The sequence below is a fragment of the Littorina saxatilis genome, linkage group LG12, assembly GCF_037325665.1.
Source record: "Littorina saxatilis isolate snail1 linkage group LG12, US_GU_Lsax_2.0, whole genome shotgun sequence".
Classification (NCBI taxonomy): Eukaryota; Metazoa; Mollusca; class Gastropoda; order Littorinimorpha; family Littorinidae; genus Littorina; species Littorina saxatilis.
The window spans coordinates 55,701,291-55,717,175 of record NC_090256.1 but is presented as its reverse complement, the minus strand read 5'-3'; the positions used below and the strand labels follow the sequence as shown (position 1 = coordinate 55,717,175).

General features: G+C 42.1%; 1 protein-coding gene across 1 annotated transcript in view; it reads left to right on the top strand.

Moving 5' to 3' along the window:
• Window positions 1-15,885, top strand: part of LOC138982300 (unextended protein-like) — a 32,783-nt gene that overhangs the window by 4,520 nt on the left and 12,378 nt on the right. The gene's annotated exons all lie outside the window — the stretch shown is intronic.

The window sequence follows — 15,885 nt, the reverse complement described above, 5'->3', positions numbered from 1 at the left end:
CACAGTTGAATCTCTGGACAAGAGCTCGCTCTTTGATGTTATACATATATGTCTGAGCATGCATGTGGTAGGGTAAACTTAAGAAAGTTAAACTTTAATACAAAGATTGTAGTGATAGTTCAGTGGCTTGAAAAACAAGAACATTATCACTGTATGGGTATATCATACTCAGAAACTCTCTTGAACAGTTTCATGAAGATCGGCCCAGTAGTTTTTTTGGAATCACTCTACACATACACACACTCATATATACCACGACCCTCGTCTCGATTAGTAGATTACCTGTCTGTGTTAAAACATTTAGTCAAAACTTGACTAATGGTCAAAGGGGGGGGGGGGGGGGGGTTGAAAGCGGAAGGATGTTAACTGTTGAGGGTCAAGCTGTTGAGGAAGAGTGCCCTTCGGGTTTGACACCCTTGTTCAGAGAGGGACGTGTTACCCAGAGTTCTTCTTCTTCTTCGTTCATGGGCTTAGACTCCCACGTTCACTCATTTTTTTAGCACGAGTGGATTTTTACGTGTATGGCCGTTTTTACCCCGCCATTCAGGCAACATACGCCGATTTCGGGGGAGTTACCCAGAGTGTCGAAGTTCGTGCCAACTCGGACTCTCCTCTGTGTTGAAACACCTTTATGTGCATGCACGCGCACGATAAAGAGCCCAAGTTCACAGCAAAAGTCTCAGGGCTTGGAAACATGAACAACATGCATGCTTGAGAAAAAAAAAGGGTAGCGTTCTACTTTATTGTAATGCAGCTCAATTTCCTAAGGGAGTTTTAAAGCAACCCGAATTTTCATGAGGGTAATAAACCTCACAGGAATATATATAAACCTGGGGTTAATAGTCTGTTCCCCTGTAAGTGTTTATTGTACTTAGCACCCTTTGCGCAAACACCTGAACAATTCTGAGATGGTAATAGACCATGGTTTACTGAACATGAGGAAAGTTCTGTTTACAATTCTTTATAGTTCGCTCACAGTGAAATGGGCTTAATGAAAATGACACTAAGTAGTGTTGGGAGATTTAAAAAGCGTAAAGGGCAAACTGATTCACTTTCCTGTTGTTGCTTGTGGTCGGATGGAAGTGTTATGAATTAATGAACCATTAATAGTCAATCTGTTTAGCACCAAAAAATGCCATCAGAAGGCATTTTTGGCTCACGTAAGTGTAGCCTATGCGATGATAAACTTTGTCTGTCTGTGCGTGCGTGCGTGCGTGCGTATGTATGTGTGTATGTCTGTGGTAGAAACTTTAACATTTCCGAGTCTATGGATTACGTCAGTCTCGGTCAAAAGTGTTCGACGTGTGTGATAGAAACTATTTGAAGACGTCACATTATGACGTAAGAGGGTTAGACGTCACGCAAAGGAATTACTGAAAGTCTCGGTCATTGTTATTGTGAGCGGGCCGAGACTTCTTGGCAGATCCAGGGTCTCGCTTTCTTGCATAGTTTCACCTATGCTTACTGTGTGTGTGTGTGTGTGTGTGTGTGTGTGTGTGTGTGTGTGTGTGTGTGTGTGTGTGTGTGTGTGTATGTGTGACGGAGTGATTGAGTTTGTGTTACTGTTTGTCGATTTCTTACGTGAGCCTTGAAGGCTTCGCCTCTTGTTATACAGTGAAACCCGGCTATATTGAAGTGGCACGGGACCCGGGAAGACCTTCAATATAGCCGGAACTTCAATGTAGGCAATTCTCGGTTATATTGAATTTCCCTCCTTGTTCCTTCAGAAATTCAATATAACCGAACTTTTTTTCATTATACGTTCTTATTTCCGTGTCCACACATTGCGTTTGATGTGAGATATATTCCCATTAATCTTTCACCTGTTGGCTGTTGTTCTTCGAGCCTCCTTGCTTTTTTCTGCACACACACACACACTCACACACTCACAAACCATATTCCTCAGCTACTTCTGGATTCCTTTCTTTTTTTGCAGCCAGTTTCCAGCTTCTGAATAAGCTCGATTTTTCTTTTAATTGTCAGACTCACCCTTTTTACATTTAGTCAAATTTTGACTAAATGTTTTAACATAGAGGGGGAATCGAGACGAGGGTCGTGGTGTATGTGTGTGTGTGTGTGTGTGTGTGTGTGTGTGTGTGTGTGTCTGTCTGTGTGTGTGTGTAGAGCAATTCAGAGTGAACTACTGGACCGATCTTTATGAAATTTGACATGAGAGTGCCTGGGTATGATATCCCCGGATGTTTTTTTCATTTTTTGGATAAATGTCTTTGATGACGTCATATCCGGCTTTTTGTAAAAGTTGAGGCGGCACTGTCACACCCTCATTTTTCAATCAAATTGATTGAAATTTTGGTCAAGCAATCTTCGACAAAGGCTGGACTTTGGTATTGCATTTCAGCTTGGAGGCTTACAAATTAATTTATGACTTTGGTAATTAAAAATTCGAAAATTGTAATTAAAATTATTTTTTATGAAATGATCCAAATTTACGTTTATCTTAGTCTTCATCAGTTTCTGATTCCAACAAAATATAAATATGTTATATTCGGATTAAAAACAAGCTCTAAAAAAAATTAAAATAAAACAAAAATAAAAAAATTATGATTAAAATTAAATTTCCGAACTCGATTTAAAAACAATTTCATCTTATTCCATGTCGGTTCCTGATTCCAAAAACATATAGATATGATATGTTTGGATTAAAAACACGCTCAGAAAGTTAAAGCGAAGAGAGGTACAGAAAAGCGTGCTTTGCAGCACAGCCCAACCACTACCGCGCTAAACAGGCTCGTTAATTTCACTGCCTTTTGTACGAGCGGCGGACTACGGTCATTGTGAAAAAAATGCAGTGCGTTCAGTTTCATTCTGTGAGTTCGACAGTTTGACTAAATGTTGTTATTTCGCTTTACGCGACTTGTTTGTTTTGCAGCCATTTTTGCTAGTGTACAAAGGGAAACTACTCGCATGAACAAGAGAAATTAAGTCGGGGAGATCTACGCACCACAAGACTACATGGCGTAGCTGTCAGAGGCCCGCGGCATTGTTAGACTGTAATTGTTAACAGAGACCTCCTGACTCGAAAGTTGATGCTGATCTGGCCTCTCCCCTTCCTCAACTGATTGCGCTGACAGAGGCGTGTCATATCATTCGGCGCCCGCGCAGTCATTGTTCTTAAAAATAAAAAGTTAAACAAATCTTTGGAGCAAACATTTAATATAGCCAGGTAAGAACGTCCCGTGGGCTGAATTTTTGTTTCAATATAGCCGGGATTTTAATATAGCCGACTTCAATGTAGCCAACATTTTTTAACAAAGAAAAAGTAGAGCTTCAGCCGGGACCTGAAAAATTCTTCAATATAGCCGGGATTTCAATATAGCCTACTTCAGTATAGCCGGGTTTCACTGTATATAGCAATCTGAAATTTGCTTCAAGTTGAAATTAGAGACAGCGGGATTACTGACTGACTCAGCCAGCTTGTGTTTATGTGGCATTCCATGGCGTCTGCTCATCACACTGACGTGTTGATTAACTGGTGGTAAGCCACTGGTGCATTCATGATTACACACATTAGTGTATCCGAATGTGGCTAGGTCACTAATCAGGCTGTGCCCAGTTTCACTCTTTCGTTTTTCCCCAGGTGCTCCTTGTTTACAAAGCTCAGTTCATGTGACTTAAAAAAAAGTTTTGATGAAAGCGGGAGATTAAAACAAAACAAGTCGCGTAAGGCGAAATTACTACATTTAGTCAAGCTGTGGAACTCACAGAATGAAACTGAACGCACTGCATTTTTGACTCACATGCGAAGCAAAAGTGAGTATGTTATGTACTCACCCGAGTCGTCCGTCCGTCCAGAAAACTTTAACGTTGGATATTTCTTGGACACTATTCAGTCTATCAGTACCAAATTTGGCAAGATGGTGTATGATGACAAGGCCCCAAAAAACATACATAGCATCTTGACCTTGCTTCAAGGTCAAGGTCGCAGGGGCCATAAATGTTGTCTAAAAAACAGCTATTTTTCACATTTTTCCCATTTTCTCTGAAGTTTTTGAGATTGAATACCTCACCTATATATGATATATAGGGCAAAGTAAGCCCCATCTTTTGATACCAGTTTGGTTTACCTTGCTTCAAGGTCACAGGAGCTCTTCAAAGTTAGATTGTATACATATTTTGAAGTGACCTTGACCCTGAACTATGGAAGATAACTGTTTCAAACTTAAAAATTATGTGGGGCACATGTTATGCTTTCATCATGAGACACATTTGGTCACATATGGTCAAGGTCACTTTGACCCTTATGAAATGTGACCAAAATAAGGTAGTGAACCACTAAAAATGACCATATCTCATGGTAGAAAGAGCCAATAAGCACCATTGTACTTCCTATGTCTTGAATTAACAGCTTTGTGTTGCATGACCTTGGATGACCTTGACCTTGGGTCAAGGTCACATGTATTTTGGTAGGAAAAATGTGTAAAGCAGTTCTTAGTGTATGATGTCATTGCTAGGTTTAGTTATTTGACCTTGACCCTGAAGGTCAAGGTCAAGCATGTGAGTCGTATGGGCTTTGCCCTTCTTGTTTCACAATGACCGTAGTCCGCCGCTAGTGCAAAAGGCAGTGAAAGTGACGAGCCTGTTTAACGCGGTAGCGGTTGCGCTGTGCTGCATAGCACGCTTTACTGTACCTCTCTTTGTTTTAACTTTCTGAGCGTGTTTTTAATCCAAACATATATCTATAATATATGTTTTTAGAATCAGGAACCAACAAGGAATAAGATGAAATTGTTTTTAAAACGATTTCGGCAATTTAATTTTAATCATAATTTTTATATTTTTAATTTTCAGAGCTTGTTTTTAATCCGAATATAACATATTTATATGTGTTTGGAAAATCAGAACATGATGAAGAATAAAATTAAAATAATTTTGGATCGTTTTATAAAAAAATAATTTTAATTACAATTTTCAGATTTTTAATGACCAAAGTCATTAATTAATTTTTAAGCCTCCATACTGAAATGCAATACCGAAGTCCGGCCTTCGTCGAAGATTGCTTGGCCAAAATTTCAATCAATTTGATTGAAAAATGAAGGTGTGACAGATCCGCCTCACCTTTTACAAAAAGCCGGATATGACGTCATAAAAGACATTTATCGAAAAAATAAAAAAACCGTCTGGGGATATCATACCCAGGAACTCTCATGCAAAATTTCATAAAGATCGTTCTAGTAGTTTACTCTGAATCGCTCTACACACACGCACAGACACAGACACACATACACCACGACCCTCGTCTCGATTCCCCCTCTATGTTAAAACATTTAGTCAAAACTTGACTAAATGTAAAAACAAGAAAAAAGTATTGTACAGTGCAAATACTGCAATTCCATTTTTGTGTGTGTGTGGAGATCAAAACAAGTCGAGTAAAGCGAAATTACTACATTTAGTCAAGCTGTTGAACTCACAGCATGAAACTGAACGCACTGCATTTTTTCATCAAGACTATATATAGCATCGTCAGTCCCCCGTTCGTGGAAAAGGCAGTGAAATTGACAAGCCAGTACAGTGCGGTAGTGGTTGCGCTGAGCAGGATAGCACGCTTTTCTGTATCTCTATTCTTTTTAACTTTCTGAGCTTGTTTTTTTAATCCAAACATAACATATCTATATGTTTTTGGAATGAGGAACCGACAAGGAATAAGATGAAATTTCGGAAATTTAATTTTAAACATAATTTTCATATTTTTTATTTTTTGAGCTTGTTTTTAATCCGAATATAACTTATTTTTATGTTTTTGGAATCAAAAAATGATGAAGAATAAGATGAAATTATTTTTGGATCTTTTTATAAAAAAATCATTTTAATTACAATTTTCAGATTTTTAATGACCAAACTCATTCATTAATTTTTAAGCCTCCAAGCTGAAATGCACTACCAAAGTCCGGGCTTCGTCGAAGATTACTTGACCAAAATTTCAACCAATTTGCTTTAAAAATTAGAGCGTGACAGTGTCGCCTCAACTTTCACGAAAAGCCGGATATGACGTCATCAAAGACTATCAAAAAAATGAAAAAAACGTCTGGGGATGCCATACACAGGATCTCTCATGTAAAGTTTCATGAAGATCGGTCCAGTAGTTTTCTCTGAATCGCTCTACACACACACACTCACACTCATACACAGACACACATACACCACGACCCTCATCTCGATTCCCCCGTCTATGTTAAAACATTTTGTCAAAACTTGACTAAATGTAAAAAGAAGTTTGCAGCCCATGGGTTACTGAAGGTGCAGCCATTGTTTGAATATATATATATGTTTTATTCTTGTAATCATTCTTGTTACGTGCATAAACGTTAAATTCTTTCATTGGTCAATTCCTAGCAGTGGGAGCTACACTTACAGTAAGATTCTCCCTCTCTTTCTCTCTCTCTCCAATCCTTGAATTTTCTTTGTCCTAGTTTGAGAAAAACAAACACCCCCATCCCCAGGTATGGAGTCAGTAATTTTGCACTCTCAGCAACTCCTCGTAAACGAAGAACTCTGAGGTCTGCAGAGAACAAAAAAGAGCGGGCTCTTTCTTTTAAACAATTTGTTTGCAGCCAGAAAGTCAGCGTTCTATAGAAAATACTTCGATTTAGAAAGACTGACAAAGTTCTGTGGAAATGTGTACTAAGATATTCCCACAACTTATTGTTCCATGAAAAATGTTCCAACAAATGTTGCGGTGTAGGCGAGGCCAGGAAAGCAAACAGAAAATCTTGTAAGACTAAGAGTTTGAAAACATACAGTAGCAAGGAGAGTAGTGACTAGCGCATTCTCTTCGCGTTCTCGTTCGTGACGTTTGGTGTTCTTGACTTTTACGGGAAGCGTAACTTCCCTTTCGCCCGCTTGGTAAAGACATAACGCAGACTTGTTGCCTTTTGCCTGTCATCTCGGTTTGGCACGTCCTGCCTCGGTTGACGGATAGCATTTATCCTCCCTTGACTCTCGTTGTGAATAGGATCAGACGGGCTTGTTATTTAGACTTACCGCCCTTAGAGAGTTGTTCACAACTTTCTATTGTGTTCCTTGATGACAGCGTGGTACGATGTGGGGGATTCGCCCTACAGTGTGTCTCATTGTCAGGTTTGACTTTGCTGCTCTCGTAGAGGTCACGGTGTCACGTACCCTTCCGCGGCCCTTTTGATGTGTGGTTTGTCCACATTGCACTTGTCTCATTAAAAGACAGGTGGATGAATTTATAATTGACACAGACACCCCACCCCCCCCCTTCGTTCTCACGTCACTTATTTCTTCGCTGTCTTTTACACGCATCTATGCTTAAAAGTTAAAGCGTGCATGTGGCGCTATAAATGTACAGTATGATAAGCGTTACGGTCATATTGATGGCAATGCTTATAAGGTCAAGTGGGGTCGGTCCAGCTTGGTTAAATGCCAGTCTGGAGAACTCGGGGATGAATTTCATTATATATTTCAGTGTCATTTTTTTGAAAACGTGAGGAAAAGGTTTTTACCATTGTATTTTCGTAGAAATTCAAATGCAGTCAAATTTAAACATTTATTTGAATTAACAAAGAAACGAGTTATTGAATTTAATATATTTTATTAAGAGTATTTTGAAAGAGTTCTGATTATTTGATCACGTGGTTTTTTTATTTTTATTAATTGTAACATCTTCGATTTGAAAAAGTCACCAATATTGGAAGAGAGACGGAGAATTATTACAGTGACTCATTTGTTTACGACTTTTCACGAGTCAAGAATAATAGGCTAACATGTGCAGAGGCCGTCAGCCCATTTCTTACAACAGGCGTTGTATTGTTCTCCCTTTTGACTTAGCGCTTCCGTTTTCCTGCGAAACACAGTAATTGTCTGGTGAAATTATTTTTGTTTCAAAAACAAAAAGCCATGCATTCAGCAGATATTCATAACCATGTTATTTGTTGCATACACATTGCCTACAGGTTGGGGTGTAGGTGTCGGGGGTTATGGTTGGATACATTTTTAGTGAAGGTGGTAGTATGTATAAAAACAAAAATCATGTACGTGTGTGTGTGTAGTTCGCAAGGAAAACTTGTCTTCGCAGCGTTTGTTCTGTCTATTATTATTGACAGAAAACGAAAGCAATTAGGAACATCGGCAGACCGTAAAATCGTTCTAGAAATAAAGTGCACATTGAGATGCTGGGAAGAGTTTCCAAGCATGAAACGATTGTGGTTCAATAATTGCTATGGCTATGCCGGATTCAATAATTGCTACAGCTATGTCGGCGTTCCGTTGTGCAAACAACACTCGCTTGACTCGGGCCAGGAAAGAACTGAATAGAACTAAAGAGACAATTCTGCCTTGCAAACCAGTCCTCATTTTCCGGAGTTGTTTGAGTCAATATGTATTGTACACTCTCCAGCAAAAGAAAACGCCATAGCGGTTTCAATTTCAAAGGCAAACCTATATACTTCGAGACACTAGGCGAGTCACGTAAAGTTTCAACAGGACATTTGACAGAAACAAAGTGAATTAGGAAGACAACAGAGTGTTTAGTACGGTACTTTGTCACGTCCGGACTTGCACACAGACGTGAAGCAGAAGTGTGACACTGTGACACTGCAGAGTTATACCCTTTTGTTGGTTTTGGTTCAAGAACATTTAGACGTTGTGTATTTCCTGGTTCGGCTTGCACTGAGCTGTATTTACCAGTTTGAATTGTTATGCCTTGCGATGTAGAAGCAAGGTTGTTTTGGTTTTTTTTTAATTGTCATTTCATTTAACAAGCTGAGGGACGTAACAAGTGACCCCGAAAAGTGTCCCCCGCAAAAATGCTACTAACTTTTTGTTAGACACGACAAAACGGTACGATGTAAAACGGTACGCAGGTAACACGGTACGAGTTTTACCTTCTCTCCCAAATGTGTTCTAAATTACCCCTCCGAAATCGGAATATTTTTTTGGTCGGTCTTTTTTTGCTTTTCAAAAAATGTTCCGATTCAATACATGCAGTACGAGATTTGACATTGAGCGGTAGCCGTACTTACCTGATTTAAACCCTCCAGACTTTTAACCTTTTGGATTATTTGAATGTCCGAACATACAAAAACAACACCCCCTCCAAATCATCGGTGACCTGAAGACAGCTGTTACAGGGCGTTCGTATCATTGACAATTTCGGAGGGGTAATTTAGAACACATTTGGGAGAGAAGGTAAAACTCGTACCGTTTTACCTACAGACAGAAAACTTTGTGCAATGGCCAGCAAAGTTCATCAATGACATGAACACCTTGTGAAATGCCCTGTCCCTGTCTGTGATAGCTGTATTCAAGTCATTGAGTCTCAAAGATTATTTATTGTATACTATAGGTCATTCAAATACCCGAAAGGTAACAATCTGGTGTGTTTGAATAGAGTCTGGCTACCCGGTCCTCAATTTCAAACCTTGTACTGTCCAATCGATCCCAGAATTCGGATTTGTTTTTGAAGGAGCACAAATGTCAGACCATTTGACCTACAAGCTTGCCACTTTGTGGACCGGTCGTGCATAAGCTGAAGTTAACGAACACCAAATAATTATAAAGTAATTCAGTTTAACAGATGAAGGACGTTGTTAGCTATTATTTGGGATCATCCTGTACATCATTAACTTGAATCGAACGTCGTGTGTTTCTTTTGCGGCTGAGTGTGTGACGTGGTCGAATGCACTGTTTTACATCTATTGATCACTGCAAAGGGTATTGTATCCGAAGTAAAAAACAACAGAGACAATCGTCTTAAGCGCAAGTAAACTCACAGAGATAGAGAGAGAGTTTGAGGGGGGGGGGGGGGGGGGCACGTTAAGATCTTTATTTTGTTTTTCACCACAAGTTTCATAGCTTTGCGAGTGACATGTCATGTTGACACATATCAAGCATCAAGCTTGAAAACACTGTCCTCCCCCCCCCCCCCCCCCCCCCCTCTCTCTCTCTCTCGTGGAAGTTTGGGGTGGATTTTGAAGGACATTCTACTTGTAGAGAAGGAATTGCTGGGAATGGTTGGGTTTGAGCGTTCAGGGCAGACATTTTGCGGTGGTTATTTTCAGCCATGCCGCACTGAGGAAATGCATTGTAACCGTTTTTGACAGAAATGTCAAATACTGTAGTGGATATCGAACTTGTGGCGTGGCCTGAAATAGCCGGCAGACACAATTTTCCCCCGCCCATCGCATTTCATCGGATGGGACGGGGGAGTCTTGCCATCCATTTTTAATTTTCTTGCGTGCTGCATTGCCAAATTTGGACAGTTCGATCCTTTAGCTTGGGGGGAGGGGGGGGGGGGGGTGGTCGGGATGGGTAGAGATAGGGTTTGAGTGGGGTGTGAAGGCGTGCTTAGTTTTACAGAGTGGTAGATCTATACAAGAGTAGAGACATTGCAGACCCCAGCACCCAGAAGTCTGGAAGCAAAAATATGGCCTGGCAGATTGCCATACACAGAAAAAAAGAGACATGGGGGGGGAGGGGGGCTGAGGCCTGGAATGGCTTGCAGGATCAATCAGCAATAGGTGCCACACATCTCGATATCGATCTCTTCGTCCCTAGACCGCCACTGTTACTCTGGCACTGCTCAGAGAGAGAGGGAGAGCATGTATCTGCAAGAGAAAGAGAGAGTGTGTGTTCTAAGATAGAGTGTGTGTTAGAGAGAAAGAGAGTGTGTGAGAGTGAGAAAGAGAGAGCATGTATATGTATGCAAGAGAGAGAGATAGAGTGAGTGTGTGGGGGGAGAGAGAGAGCGAGCATGTATCTGCAAGAGAAAGAGAGAGTGTGTGTCTGTTGTGTGCTAGAGAGTGTGTGTATGAGAGAGAGACAGACAGAGAGAGGTAGAGTTTGTATTCATGGGAGATAGAGAGAGATTGTGTGTGATACCGAGAGAGAGAGAGGGGGGCCCATCCGAATTTGATACTATTAATAGTGGCATGAAGGAAAGAGCTCGTTATTGACTTTTTATGGAGGTGTCGCGCACTATGATGCCGTCACCGCTACTGCTGCCACTTATTTTTACCTTGAGGGGCTAGGGACGGTGGGAGGGGTCGGGGTCGCCTCAAGGTCGCCTCAAGGAAATTATGGTAGATCGGTGTAAATGTTTCCATGGCGACGTGGGCAGTTATTTCGCTGATCGAAGATCCGCTTCCAGAAGTCAATACACAAACGCTCCTCTTTCTGTCTCTCTCTCTCTCCGTCCCCTCTCTCTCTCTCCTCTCTCTACCGGCACGGTTGGCCTAGTGGTAAGGCGTCCGCCCCGTGATCGGGAGATCGTGGGTTCGAACCCCGGCCGGGTCATACCTAAGACTTTAAAATTGGCAATCTAGTGGCTGCTCCGCCTGGCGTCTGGCATTATGGGGTTAGTGCTAGGACTGCTTGGTCCGGTGTCAGAATAATGTGACTGGGTGAGACATGAAGCCTGTGCTGCGACTTCTGTCTTGTGTGTGGCGCACATTATATGTCAGATCAGCACCGCCCTGATATGGCCCTTCGTGGTCGGCTGGGCGTTAAGCAAACAAAAAAAATCTCCTCTCTCTCTCTCCCTCTTTCTCTCTCTCCCTCCTTCTCTCTCTCCCTCCCTCCCCCCTCTCCCTCTCTCCCCCCTCTCCCTCTCTCCCCCCCTCTCCCTCCCTCCCCTCTCTCCCTCCCCTCTCTCTTTTTCCCCCTCCCCCGTTCTCTCTGTGTTTCTCTCTCTCCCCCCCCCCCCCCCATCTCTCTCTGTTCTCAGGTCGCACGTGAATCGTCTTTCTAGATCATTTTCATCTTGCGGGTCGCTTTGGTTGTGAATCGTTTTATGTGGGATTTACACGATCTGAGGTGATTTCACATAACATGTATGCAGCAGTGCTGAACTGTGGTGTTGACACGCAAGCACGTGTGCCTAGTAATAACTATCGGTATTTCAGTCACGTTCCTGACTCAAGATATGGCATAGACGTGGTAGTGGGTCGAAACTCTCTCTCTCTCTCTCTCTCTCTCTCTCTCTCTCTCTCTCTCTCTCTCTCTCTCTCTCTCTCTCTCTCTCTCTCTCTCTCTCTCTCTCTCTCTCTCTCTCTCTCTCTCTCTCTCTCTCTCTCTCTCTCTCTCTCCCTTTAATTTGCTTGGTTTGTTTATGGTTTTTTTTCTATACCGGTTGTAAGAAAATGCCCAGTCTGTAAGTCTTTCAGTGCGTCTCTCTCTCTCTCTGTCTCTGTCTCTCTCTCTCTCTCTCTCTCTCTCTCTCTCTCTCTCTCTCTCTCTCTCTCTCTCTCTCTCTGTTCTCTCTCTCTCTCTCTCTCTCTCTCTCTGTCTCTGTCCATCTCTCTCTCTCTCTCTCTCTCTCTCTCTATCTCTCTCTCTCTATCTCTCTCTCTATCTTTCTCATGACAATGCATTTCATAGTTTACAGTGCCGTGCTATTGATAGTTACAAGTATTCCCACATGTTTCAGGGAACTTGGCCGGACAACAGAATGAAACCTCCCCAAAAGTTATATTTTCATCCTGGTGTAATAGGCCTACAACATTTTTACTCCAGGAAAAAAATGACTGTACGAAATGTTTACTCCCAGTGGAAATCTCGTACGAGAAAAGAACTCTCAAAGGAACGAAAACATTACTCCCTCCACTAAATTTTTACTCCCAGTAAAAATCTCGTACTTCCGGGTTTATAGTTCGCGGTGAACATTCGTCTTGCACTACGTACTCATGGGATGGCGGTAAAATGGGATGTCGCGCAATTGGAATGTGTCTCTAGTTGAATGATGCAATAGTAAAGTGACGCTTGGTTAGTAGAATGACGCGAAAATGGGATGGCGCCTAAATGGGATGGTGTGCTATGTATGAGACTATAGTAAAATGACGTTTGGCTTGTGAAATGTCGGAAATTTTTGTTGTTTGTTTGTTTGCTTAACGCCCAGCCGACCACGAAGGGCCATATCAGGGCGGTGCTGCTTTGACATATAACGTGCGCCACACACAAGACAGAAGTCGCAGCACAGGCTTCATGTCTCACCCAGTCACATTATTCTGACACCGGACCAAGCAGTCCTAGCACTAACCCCATAATGCCAGACGCCAGGCGGAGTAGCCACTAGATTGCCAATTTTAAAGTCTTAGGCATGACCCGGCCGGTGTTCGAACCCACGACCTCCCGATCACGGGGCGGACGCCTTACCACTTGGCCAACCGTGCCGGTCCGTCGGAAACATTGAATGGGGGCAAAATGGGATGGCACCAAAATGGGATATCGCGCTAATGGTATGACACGATAGTAATATGACGCTTGGCTTGTGAAATGTTGCGAAATAGGAATTGGGGCGAAATGCGATGGTGGCAAAACGGGATGGCACCAAAATGGAATGTGGCGCTAATTGTATGACACGGTAGTAAAATGGCGTTCGGCTTGTGAAATGTCGCAACACTGGGATGGCGGCGAAATGGGATCTCGCGCTAACGGAATGTCGCGCTACCACTCCCTCCACCCCTTCTACCACCAGGTCTGACAGGGGACAGGAGAGTAACAGTTTCGTACGAAACACCTGTCGTGGGGAGTGATTTGCTCGAGTAATGGTGGAGTATTTTATTCGCTATTTATTCGTCAGGGAAGTAAAATGTTCGTACGAAATTTGTACACGGAGTACGTCTGTCGTGGGGAGTAATTTGCTCGTGTTAGGGTAGAGTAATTTTTTTCGTAAAGGGAGTAAAAGTTTCGTACGAAATTTTTACTCCGGTGTAAACATCTCGTGTGAGTAATTTTCTCGTGTTACACCGGCATGCGGATTTGTTAGTGGAATCATGATGCACACAAAAACCAAGGACTAATCATGTGTAACACATGTATTACTGCCTTGGTATACATTATGGGCCTATGGGCACTGCGGTAGTGCAGACACCAGAGATATTCAGAGATATTGTTGACCTTGGCGTACATGATATCCTTTACCTGGAGCACATTCGAGTCGGACTATATTCAATGAATATCCTATATTCTTTTTATCAGCTGTTAACGACAGAACGCGGTTACAAAGGGGACAAACGTAGCAGCTATTCAACTACCCTGTTTTAGAAGAAATAAACGTTGCGCGTTAAATCTCCTCGTATGTCATTTGAGTGACGGAAACTGTGCGTGACGAAGCGTGACTTCCATAGACCCTTGGCGGTGACCTTCAGTGCCAGTGCTGTTGTGTCACTGGAAGATAAAGGAGAGCGCGGCATGAATAAATTAATGATCAAGGAGATTTCGCAGACGCTGAGTTTTGTTGGCGACGTTAGTTTTCGGTGACAAGCCTATAAAATAAATATGGCGTAATTTGCAGCGTGTTGTCTTAAAGGCACAGTAAGCCTCCTGTAAACCATCACAGATACTGTCAGGCTTTTACACACAGTACAAACACCCTTCCATTTGAACGCTCACCAAACGGGAACATCCTAGGTGGCCTACGTAAAGAGCGAGCAATTTTCAAAGAATTTATTTTTGCGTGGTTTATCTTACCCCTGAGCCATCGTGAACCCGTGTGATCCAGTTTCCCTTTATCACAATGTAGTCGTCAGTTAGTCATTTGAATGCGACTCGATGTGAGCTTATTTACAATAGCACGTTTTTATGCACGAAACAAACGGCTGTGGTTTACAAGAACTCTAGCGATGGCTTTTGACTGTTGAGAGGAACGGCGATATGCACTGATAAACCGTCGTCTGCTACGACTTTTGCGTGACCCTGCTTCCGGGCTTTTCTTTTTTCAAACTTTCACAACTTCGAATTGTACTGATCTTGTCTTGATGAAAAAAGAATTCTTTTATGACTAAAGAATGTTTGTGTAACAAGCTGTCAATTTATTATTTAGATTTTAAAAGTTAGGTCTAGCGCAAAAACGCACCACGGTCCAAAAACATTTTGATAATCATCGATTCACGGCTATCGCCAGTTTACATCGATAGAATGAGACCCGAAGGGAAGTAACTCATGTTTGACCTGAGTTCAGGATGGGTCCAAAAAGTGTTCGAGACAATCTGCAAAATTAATTCTTTAAAAATTGCTCGCTCTTTACGTAGGGCACCTAGGATGTTCCCGTTTGGTGAGCGTTCAAATGGAAGGGTGTTTGTACTGTGTGTTAAAGCCTGACAGTATCTGTGATGGTTTACGGGAGGCTTACTGTCCGGGCGTGATTTCCGGTATCATAACAGCCGTCCAGCACCAAAACGAGGCGCCATTGTTGTTGGACCAAGTCCACGAAAATAAATTCTTTGAAAATTTCTCACGCTCGACAGAAAGCAGCCAGGATGTTCCCGTTCGGTGAGCGTTCAAATGGAAGTATGCTTGTACTGTATGTAGACGCTCGGGGAGCTCTGTGATGGTTTACGGGAGGCTTACTGTGCCTTTAAGCGGAATCCATTTTCTGTATGGAATGGAAGTGACAACTAACATGGACCCGTCACGTTTGATCGTCTACTCAGGATTTAGGGAGATACATGTACCGTATTACGCAGTGCGTTAAACTAATGGTCGCTTAGAACTTAGAAGACGCATTGCAGTTTAAGGTGTAAGCTTGAGAAATTTGCGTCTTAGGTAGTGTCAGTCTGCAGAAATTGCTGGTGAGGGCAATTGTTACTTCTTTTTTTTTAGTGAATTTAGTGTGTTTTTACATTTACACAAGGAGGAATCTGATAAAAAAAAAAAAACCACCCAGATGTGTACGATCTCCCTCTCTGTCTGTCTGTCTCTTTCTCTCTCCCTCTGTGTGTGTGTGTGCAATCACCTTTCCTTCTGTTGGTGAAAATGCACGCCTTTGATAAAAGCTCTTGAGTCTTTGGACAACTAATTTAGTTGTTGTTGCGAGAATACTTCTGCAAGGTTACACACTATAAACATCCAGTTTTTACGAACAGCGTAGAGGCAGTGCACAGTTCAGAGAATCCATTCACGTAAGAT